General features: G+C 36.6%; 2 long non-coding RNA genes across 2 annotated transcripts; one reads left to right on the top strand and one right to left on the bottom strand.

Annotated features, from left to right (window-relative positions):
- The first annotated feature begins 4,830 nt into the window (after positions 1-4,830).
- On the top strand, positions 4,831-7,519 carry LOC118564364. The gene is made up of 3 exons (XR_004931806.1): positions 4,831-4,872; positions 6,091-6,421; positions 6,516-7,519. It is a non-coding gene; the product is annotated as an uncharacterized LOC118564364 (long non-coding RNA).
- Positions 7,520-10,392: 2,873 nt separating this feature from the next.
- LOC118564360 lies at positions 10,393-11,398 on the bottom strand. Its single transcript, XR_004931798.1, has 3 exons — positions 11,257-11,398; positions 10,671-10,764; positions 10,393-10,465 (listed from the first exon to the last, which is right to left on the bottom strand). It is a non-coding gene; the product is annotated as an uncharacterized LOC118564360 (long non-coding RNA).
- Between the last annotated feature and the right edge of the window lie 37 nt (positions 11,399-11,435).

The following is an 11,435-nucleotide window of genomic DNA, read 5'->3' as shown; positions in this document are numbered from 1 at the left end:
CTATATTACAACCAAAGACTATTTAACTTCTCCTTTACTGTTTGCGTCATGATCACACAATGTAACATGAGCATACAGCTTGTTCCTGCAAACTTACACAAAATAAAATCTCACTGAATAATAAAAATCACAATATTAAAGATTCCCATACAGCTCCACAAGAATTCCTTTTAACCTGAATATCGCTTTTTGTCTTGTTTCCGGCATGATAATGAGGGAGACTTCCGTGGGGATTGCCTGCTATGAGGTCAACAGAGCTGCAAGGTCTACAAGGTCTGCAAGGTCCACATCACTACAACACGCTCAGTGACAGTCAGCAATAGTTACTCTGAGATTCTCTTGTTGGTGCACAACACACAGTACCAAGGGGTGTCTTTGTTTGGAATCTGTGTTGGTATAATTTCATTGCATTCATTGTGGAACCATCATCCACAAGTTTCACACTGTATCTACAGCATCGGGATAAACATGTGTCATTGTAAAACTTTGGACATAAAGAAATTTGTAGAGAATAAAATATGCCCATAAATTCTTCCTAACAGCAGTCTTTCCTTTTTTTACTCTCCCCATTGTCTTAAAAGCTTGTAACCTGAGAAAAGGAAAATGCAAAGCTGAGGCCCTACAAGAATGTTGTACGATTTCAAGGACTATGAAGTACTTAAAACTACATTACTAAAAATATTATCAAAATTTTACCTAATACAAGTGAAATGAAAAAGAGCTTGTTAAAGTCTAAATCTAAAATCTCTAATATGGCCAACAATTACATATGTAGCTAAAGAGAGGTTAAATTAATGTAGCATTGAATCAGGTCACAAGCTTCAGCTCTCAATCAAAACTAAATTTAATCTCGCATGTCAACATTGCTCATTCATTACGACTATCAAAATGACAAGGAAAACAAAAATGGTTTGACACCCCGTGGAAATTCTGTTCATATTTCAACTTCCTCATAATCTCTTTTTCACACTAAACTGTAAAATAAAGTAAAAATCAATGACAACATATGAAAATATCATGTTTTTAGACTCCATGTTGACTTTTAATTAATCTTATACCTGTAAAGAAAAAAACAGTTGGTGAAAATGGTTTCCAGGGCAAGAGTGTTGGCTTAGAAATCCATGCAGTTCAAACTGAGTACTGCTAATAAAAACGACGGAGAAAGATTTGTATTATTTTTTATGTGAAATTAGTCCTCAGAATTGAGAGTCAAAATTCACAAGCCAAGTGTTGCTGTGTAAATAAATCTGATACGGTGTGGATGTGATTTTTGTCACCCTACAACTTATAAAAGTTGCTTTGTGGATGATGATAATACTGTATGCCCTTAATGTTACATGTAGAATATTAGAAATATCTGTGGCCCATTTTCCCAAAGTATAGTATGAACTAGATGAGGTTCTCTATGTGTATGATGACTTTGGTGGCGCTACAATGATCTATAGCATACTTATTGGCTATAATATGCTTGTAATTAAAAAAATCTCAAAAAATAGACTTATGCTCATTTTTCTAAAGTAAGAGTTGTAGTTTGAACTAAATGAGGTTATCTATGTGTAGGGTGAGTTTGGTGGCACTACAATGATCTATAGTGCAATTTTTGGCTATAATATGCTTATAATAACAATGAAAAAATCTAAACAAAAAAAATTGAGTTAAAGACATTTTCCCAAAGTAAGAGTTGTAGTATGGTCCAGGTGAAGTGATCTATGTATTCTACAAGTTTGGTGGCACTACAATGATCTATAGTGTAGTTATTGATAATTTTATACATATTCTAATAATAGTAATGTGAACGTGTAGGTATTTCTCATCTAAATGATAAAATCTGATTAAAATGAAAGCCCTCTATCTAAAGCTATTTTATTTATAGAGCAAACAGTTCTGTGTAATGGATTTCTTTTGTATCCTAGCAAAAGGGACTTTTTGCCATTTAGGCTTTGGGAAATTCCTTCAAAAAATGTTTATGCATTATTTTCCAATCCAATAAATGTAGTATGAAAGACGTGAAATCAGATACACATGAAATTAATTGATGTTAATCCACCTCTCATTGGTGATGCTTTTGAATATTTCTGATTATTTTTCTGGTGTTGCAACTTGCAGACGGTCCCTAAGCATTTGCGGGCCAGCGAGCTCTGCATAGAGTCCAACATAGACATAATATAAGAGTAGACGCGTCATTGGGCGGGTTCTGCCTATGCTGCGATGCGTCAGAGCGTCCGCCATCTTAAATGTGGCAAATCTGCAGTTACTCAGTCACTTAAACAGTATCAGAGGGACTTTAATCTCTGAATATACTTTGTATTCGTAGTATTTCTTTTTTGTAATATTACAAGTTTATTTTCGTGTTTTTTTTGTGTTTGTTAGTTTATTTTTACTTTAGGACTTTTTTTTCCTCATATTATTAATTTTACCTCATTAATACTCACCCAAAAAGTCTGTTCCTAAAGGTTCACATGTGACACGGGTTTATGAAATAATGAAGACCACAATGTTTAGATTTAACAAATTTATCCTTATATTCATAACACGTAAACACACACACACACACATATATATATATATATATATATATATATATATATATATATATATATATATATATATATATATATATATATATATATATATGCGTGTGTGTATTTATTGCAGCACAGGAATGAGGCATCTTTTCTGATTCACGTTCACAATAACAGAACTCGACTTTTTTCTGCCACATACAATATGGCGGTGACGTTGACGTGCGAACCTGCGCCCTATGACGCGTCTACGTATATGATGTCTATGGAGTCCAATGTCTCCTAGCGCGGTAGGAGACTCGTTTTGAGGAAACAACGGTTGTAGCTCTCACTAGCTGTGTCTCAATTCGGCGGCTGCGTCCTTCGAAGGACCCAGCCATCGGAGGATGCTCCGGAGGATCCTCAGCCGTTGGTAAATGGGACGGTCTAGCCTTTGGAGCACTTCCTGGTTGCGACACGACGTCATCACGTCTACCCCAAGCCCGGCGAAAACAGCACCAGCTGATTTAACTGACTTAAATCACTACTTTCACTATCACTAATGTTGTGTTGAGAAGCCAAACTAATATTGAGAAATAAATCATTATTTGTCTAAATTGTTATCCCCTTACTGCCTGATTTTATTTGTAATTATATAACGAAAAAATAATACAGGAAATATAAATCTAAATATAAAAACGTAAAAAAAAAAAGTTAAATAGGGGATCTAGATGAAGTAAAATAAGTAAAGGCCAGAATTGTTTGGTCACAAATTAGCAACACCAGGCGTTAAGGGGTTAACATTCACTAGAATTATATCAGCTAAAATGACATTGCTATCATCTAATCCTGTTGTTCTTAATCTTCATGTCTCTATCCAGACAAGGCCGATGTACCGCTGCATCAACTTAAATGCACAACATCTGCCTGGGAGCCGGTGACATCATGGCCCCAGAGGATGAAGTGCAGGACGACATGCCAGAGGATGAGGAGGGGGAGAACGTGTTGGAGGCAGTCAGTGGTGCTCCCTGGCGGGACCAGCTGTCTGCCGAGGTGTCTGCCCTGGAGGAGGTTCTACCCGACCACGATTACATTTAGATGGCAAGTATAATCACTTTTTAGCTTTTCTCATGTAAGGGTTATGAAAACAGTTGTAGTAAAGTCATTTTCTGCGTCGTCTTAAACATTTTTAGGAACATGGCAGCCGTCGATTGGGTCAGCCCTGCAAACCCTGATGGACGATGTGGTGAACAGTGGAGAGAGGCATCCCCCACCCCCCAGATGATGTCCCACTCGCAGTCAGAAGACTCCAAGGTCATCTGTGTGGCATCCCATCCAGCACCACCACCAGGGACTCCTGCTCAGTCAAAATTGTGTGTATATATATATATATATATATATATATATATATATATATATATATATATATGGGGCTAAAATAGTAGCTTTAACATTTGCAAATGTGTGTGGAGAGTTGTGTGTCTGTATCTCGATTTGTGCGTGTGCAGTGGGATTTGTAAATGTGTGAGAAGATTTGAGTGTCTGTACAACAATCTGCAAATGTGTAAAACTACTTGTGTGTAATCCGTTTTGCAAATGTGTAAAAAATCCACAAATCTGTATTCAGATCTGCAAATGTGTACAGAGATTTGCAAATGTGTAAAAAATCCACAAATCTGTATTCAGATCTGCAAATGTGTACAGAGATTTGCAAATGTGTAAAAAATCCACAAATCTGTATTCAGATCTGCAAATGTGTACTGAGATTCGCAAATGTGTAGATCAATCTGTAAGCACACACAGAGACACTTGTGTCTGAAGTGTTTTTGCTTCAAGACCCAGAAATACAGACAAATCATTGGTTACAAGTCAAGCGGTTTTTCGGTTGGCTCTCTTTACACACGTGATTTTTGCTACTCTTCTGCCGCGTGAGATGCACAAATGCGTGGAAGGATTTGTATGCGTATCTTTTCGATTTGTGTCCCCTTGCGCAGACTCACAGGCTCAAAGGCTCACATACTGCCCTGAGCGCAGGCTCACAGGCACACAGGCTGCCTCTTCCGGCTGTGGGAGGTCACGTGACTTTCAAGGATTTTACCAAAGCGTTTTGCTTCCAGACGGCTGATAAGGCAACTTGTTATAACTATATAACTTTCTCCCTTTAACGGCAAAGGTTTCTTGTTTTAATGAGAGACTTATCTTGCTAAAACCAGATAATTGTCTCATCATAACAACGCAACATACCCCGGCATCAGCTCGCGGGATATTTGAGTGTCATGGAGAAGAGGAGAGACGGAGGGGCGCCTTTTATTTCTTTTTAAAAAGTCGTCATTTGTCGGAGGAATGTATTTCTGCACTGAGGAGTGACAAGGTAAGTCGTGCATATACAGCAAGTCCTCTACTTGAAATTTTACCAATTCGGCACTTATTTATATTTAACAACTATGCTATGGAAACACAAGTTGCAGCCCTGTAGTACAGTCTCTGGCTCTGTTTACACGGTGAAAACAGGTTTGCGTTGCCTTTGTACTCTCCATTTACACACTACAAGGTTTAACTGTTGCTTAGGGGGGCTTTCAGCTATAGCTGTGGGTTTATTTACAACAGTTTGCAGCCGAAACAGTCCTCCGCGGTGCCAGCCGCTGTTTTCTTCTTCTGGGCAATTTGACCTGGAGCTTCAAAAATCACAGCGCTACTAGTGGTGCGTCATGGGAATTACACCGTTTAAGTACTCTGTAAACAGGGCCTGTGACTGCAAAAGTACCTATGCCTTTATGTATTTGAATTAAATGTAATTAAAATAAATTTTAATTCGACACTCGTAAGGCTAATTAAAAGTATGTGTATTCTACACAATAAAAGTCAGGCTAGATAAAGCTACATTTATCCATATTTTATTGTGTCAAAACAAAGTGATGAATACAGAGCTTTCTAATGTGACTATTCACAAGCCAGTAAAGGACAGCTATTTATATCAGATCCATTATTAAACCCAGTCAACTACTGCTTTATGGTTTAATAAGGAGAAAAGCAAAAACTGATAATCGATTATTATTGCTGCAAATTTAAAAGTTAATATCAGAATTTATCAATAAAAGCACCTGGCAGCAAGGCACAACTGTTCTCAGTTTATTAGTTGTTGCATTTGTTTTTTCTGATGTCTTTTTAAACTTACTCAGAAAACAAAACAAATCTTAATCAACAACATTGTTGCATTGCAGTCTAGGTTTGAGCAATTAAACATTGATCCAGTCTAACCTTTAATCACAATTTTAAACAGTAGCTATTCTCCTTCTGATGGGAATTCTGTAAAAGTACTTTTTAAAATTCCCATAAACAAAAACATTAAGGAGGACCAGGATTAAGATAGCTACATTAAAAATACAGCCAGAAAATCATGAATGTTCTCTTTTGCATCTTAGAATGCCTGTGCATTTGATCTGACACAAAATTTAAATACTTGAAAACTTTGAATTTGGAATATTTAGCTTCTCACATTTAGTGAGAAGTAAATTAATTGTTATTTTTACCTTTTGTTTAAAATAAAAAACTTGAAACAACGATAACAAAATCTCTGCTGTGTTTACAGGTTGGCATCTCTAAAGCTGAATACATGGATGGTGCTGTCCAAAAGTTACTGCTGGATATTTTCTTCCAGCAGTAACAGAGGGGGTACCACAGCCAGAATTCATATCAACATGGAGACAGAGAATGGTACAATGAAAGACATTCAAAGATTTTTGCGTCTTGATGACAGCTATCCTGAAAACTACTTCATTGTGGGATCCAGCACCCACAGCCAGCACATCAACAGCCAGTACTGGATGAACCTTTTTCAAAAACTGAAGAATACAGATTACTTTACTGGTGACTTCTTGGATAAGCAGCCAATTCTGCTCACCTGTTTAAATATCACTGAGGTGTGTTTGAATGTAAAAGATAAATACTATATGATACATGCTTTTAAATATGGAGTATGTACTTTAAGAACTTGTTTATTTTCTTGTCTTTCAGGAAGAACTCTTAAAGTGGTTCACTTATGGAACATAATTCGTAAGATTAGAGATACTATTGCTCCAAGTTGCCGGTCCTACATGATGTATACCCTTCCACGGCTTTTTGGTGAACAAGACAATCTCAAACAGGTTTCTGAGCAAGCGGCGGAAACTTGCACAGTCCAACGTCTTCAGAGGACCGTTCACACGTAATGAGACAGTTCGAAGGATCATACCTTCTGATGACAGAGAACTTTCTTCATGCACCGTCCACACATGATGAAACAATTGAGTTATGCTTATTTTTAAGAGCTTATATACACACAAACCTGTGACACGTGTGATATTTTCTTGTAAAAAAAAAAAGAGTTTGTGGAGCAAATGACCTTGTGAGCCTGTTCAGAATGAACCTGTCACTTTCCCACACAGTCAGAAATAGGCAGCTGCAGACCCCACAACCCATAAAGGACAGGCAGTCAAAGAATTACAGATGGAGGGGAAAAAAAACAGACCTCTGTTTTCTTCGATTCCCATGTACTTAAAGGTTTCATCATGACGTACATAACTTTTTGAATTTTGCTGCTAGGTTTTATATTTTCTGTGATTCTTGTTGTGTTTGACAGTAAATATATGCTGCTACATATATTAGGACAATAACAAGAAATCTAACTTCACATTTGCCTTGTGATCTATCATGCAGGACACAAAATGTTTAAATGACATGTTCTGTAAACCCCTCCACTGCTCCTCATATTCAAGACATACTTTTTATATTTATAACAGCAAGACTTATAGTTCTCTGTTACTGAACACTGAGACCCAAGTTATGTACTGTTTGACAATGACGATATGGTCGAATGATATATGAAAACCTTTAATGAATCTTTGGTAAAAACCCATTACAAAATGAAGTGTTATGGTTTGTGATCAAACCAACTCATTCTTTCCTTAGAAACATAACATTATACTGCAATGTTACATCAACTCACAGAAGAACATACATTAAAAGTACCTTTAACAAGTGCTCTGAAAGATCCTTTTGAAAGGAAGTTCTCTACCTCCAGAAGATGACCAAACTAGAACATAATCTATGAGTATTAAAAAGATGAATACATGGATCTCAAAATTGAACATGAGAAAATCCTTTTACATACAACAGACAAAAGTCTTTGTTAGAATTCTGGGCACTATTGAGCTCAAAGCATTTATCAATTTTACAATCAACTTTGCAGAATATAAAAAACATAATGCCCTATGGAAAGAAAAGGAAAATAAGTACAGTTTAAACACATGCTTCAGAATTTTTACCTTAAAGAAGCTTCATAGCAACAGCAATAATTTGACTTCAAAACTTGTATTTCACAATGTTGGAGTAATCATTTTAATCAGTATTTTTGCTCTATATCTTTGTCAGCAAAAAGAAAAGCTAACTGACTCTATTGTGGCTCACTTCCATATGTTCCTGAAAACATGACCATTTTGAGTCAAATGGTAAACTTTCTTTTGAAATATATTACATAGTGGTATTACCTGAAACCAAAAACATTTTAGATCAAATTGGACTTTTTCCATGAAGATTTCCATGAAAAGAGTTTTTCAAGCAATGTCTGTCGAAGGACACCTCTTTCACCTTTTCCTTGGTACTCGGAGCAAAATCTCTGGCTGTCAGCATAGGTGGGAATATAGATGGCCAAGCTCTCATCATCCATGCTTGCTATAGCTGATACGTCTACAAGCACAATGAAATTATGGTTAATATAAAAAAGAAATAAACTAAAAAGACTCTTTTAAGCACATGATTATTAATCTTTACAGCAGAATTTATGATTATATGCATGACATGTTTTAAAAAAAAATTAAGCTGCTTATCCGTATGTATGTCAGCCTATCTCATTAACATCCATGAAGAACTTTTGCAGTCACAGGCCCTGTTTACAGAGTACTTAAACGGTGTAATTCCCATGACGCACCACTAGTAGCGCTGTGATTTTTGAAGCTCCGGATCAAATTGCCCAGAAGAAGAAAACAGCGGCTGGCACCGCGGAGGACTGTTTCGGCTGCAAACTGTTGTAAATAAACCCACAGCTATAGCTGAAAGCCCCCCTAAGCAACAGTTAAACCTTGTAGTGTGTAAATGGAGAGTACAAAGGCAACGCAAACCTGTTTTCACCGTGTAAACAGAGCCAGAGACTGTACTACAGGGCTGCAACTTGTGTTTCCATAGCATAGTTGTTAAATATAAATAAGTGCCGAATTGGTAAAATTTCAAGTAGAGGACTTGCTGTATATGCACGACTTACCTTGTCACTCCTCAGTGCAGAAATACATTCCTCCGACAAATGACGACTTTTTAAAAAGAAATAAAAGGCGCCCCTCCGTCTCTCCTCTTCTCCATGACACTCAAATATCCCGCGAGCTGATGCCGGGGTATGTTGCGTTGTTATGATGAGACAATTATCTGGTTTTAGCAAGATAAGTCTCTCATTAAAACAAGAAACCTTTGCCGTTAAAGGGAGAAAGTTATATAGTTATAACAAGTTGCCTTATCAGCCGTCTGGAAGCAAAACGCTTTGGTAAAATCCTTGAAAGTCACGTGACCTCCCACAGCCGGAAGAGGCAGCCTGTGTGCCTGTGAGCCTGCGCTCAGGGCAGTATGTGAGCCTTTGAGCCTGTGAGTCTGCGCAAGGGGACACAAATCGAAAAGATACGCATACAAATCCTTCCACGCATTTGTGCATCTCACGCGGCAGAACAGTAGCAAAAATCACGTGTGTAAAGAGAGCCAACCGAAAAACCGCTTGACTTGTAACCAATGATTTGTCTGTATTTCTGGGTCTTGAAGCAAAAACACTTCAGACACAAGTGTCTCTGTGTGTGCTTACAGATTGATCTACACATTTGCGAATCTCAGTACACATTTGCAGATCTGAATACAGATTTGTGGATTTTTTACACATTTGCAAATCTCTGTACACATTTGCAGATCTGAATACAGATTTGTGGATTTTTTACACATTTGCAAATCTCTGTACACATTTGCAGATCTGAATACAGATTTGTGGATTTTTTACACATTTGCAAATCTCTGTACACATTTGCAGATCTGAATACAGATTTGTGGATTTTTTACACATTTGCAAAATGGATTACACACAAGTAGTTTTACACATTTGCAGATTGTTGTACAGACACTCAAATCTTCTCACACATTTACAAATCCCACTGCACACGCACAAATCGAGATACAGACACACAACTCTCCACACACATTTGCAAATGTTAAAGCTACTATTTTAGCCCCATATATATATATATATATATATATATATATATATGTGTGTGTGTGTGTGTGTTCTTTAGTAATATTTATTTTATATCTTCTGTAAATAGTTAAAATGTTTTTGATAGTTTATTGTAAATACTTGTTTCTCTAAAAATAAATTGATGTTATCACTGAGAAGTTGTTCTAAGTTTACTTAAATTGTAAAGAAGTGATGAAACAGATGATGTAAAAGGTTAAAAGACTTTAAGAACACACAGACAACAATAACTTTTATAAACAATTTAATAATTTAATTTAACAATAACAGCAACACAGAACCTGAGGATAAACCATGGCCAGTTGGCAGCAGTAAGCTTCCCACTGACCCCCTGCCCTGTCCCTGGATCTTTACATTCCTAAAGTAGAGGAAAACAATTTGTGTCAACAGATGCAATTTTCTGTGGTGTTTCTTTGAAGCTAGAAAAAAGGAGTGTTTATATATATATATATATATATATATATATATATATATATATATATATATATATATATATATATATATATATATATATATGTGTGTGTGTGTGTATTTCATTACATTAGCCAAACCTGAACATACTTTGTATTTTTTTCCCAAGTTGTCCCACTTTTTTTTGGCCTGTTGTGACTCAACTTCACCCTCCAGACCCGTTTTTTGCAGGATTGTTCTAAACAAGAGAAACGAGAAGAGATAAACACACAAGGATCCCTACTATCACAACTATAAGATTAAAAAAAAGTAACATCTGGGCATCATTTGATGTGATCAAAAGATTATATTTGTACGTTGGTGTTTGAACAGGACTTCTTTGAACTTGTGTGACTTTTACATATAAATGCAACATGTATATGGATTTATGCCTCAACTCTTACCTTCATCCGACTGCGGCAGTGTTCTTGGCCCCAGTAAAGAGGTGGTCATTTTGCCCACGGAGTTTTATCAACTCCTCTGTATGCTCCCTGCTCCCTAGAACAAAACGACATGTAAAGCATATTTCTGTTATGTCAACAGGAAAAATGACTGTTCTGTATAATTACGCCGGTGTTGTTCTTCAAGTGAATTATACTTTAAACCTTATTATACTGTACTGTAAATTAACTATACGTTATTGAGTATTCAAACAAAACGTTTGCAGTATTGACAGCCCAGCACAGCTGGACTGATGTTATTTCTTCAGTTGCATTAAGCTTTGACAGTTCTAATCACTTGTAATAAACTGTATGAGAATAAATTGATCGGATTTGTGAGGGACATGGCTATCAGCACAGTTACAATAAGATGTAGGTTAAAATTAAAAATTGTGACATTTTTATTCAGTCTTTTAATGTTGCTAAAAGTCTCGTATCAACAGATTAGCTCTAAGCTTTAGCTATAGCTGGTCCTACAAATTCCGGTGGCTCCGTTACCGTCATGTATTTTAATAATGTTCAGTTAAAAAAATAAAAACAAACTACTTACATAGCTGTACTCAGCACTACTGCCAGCGCTGCTGCTGCTTTCCTTTAGTCTTGATGAAAATCCGCCTTCTTTCTTCTTCTTAAACTACTAAAAAAAAAAGCGAGCAAAGCACCTTGGGAAATCTTATGGCAGGCAAGGCCAGTAAGGATGGTAGCGGTGCATCCTCAGAATTCGGGGAA

The sequence above is a fragment of the Fundulus heteroclitus genome, chromosome 1 (assembly GCF_011125445.2).
Source record: "Fundulus heteroclitus isolate FHET01 chromosome 1, MU-UCD_Fhet_4.1, whole genome shotgun sequence".
Classification (NCBI taxonomy): Eukaryota; Metazoa; Chordata; class Actinopteri; order Cyprinodontiformes; family Fundulidae; genus Fundulus; species Fundulus heteroclitus.
Note: the sequence above shows the minus strand (reverse complement) of the source record. Positions and strands in the feature narration are given on the sequence as shown.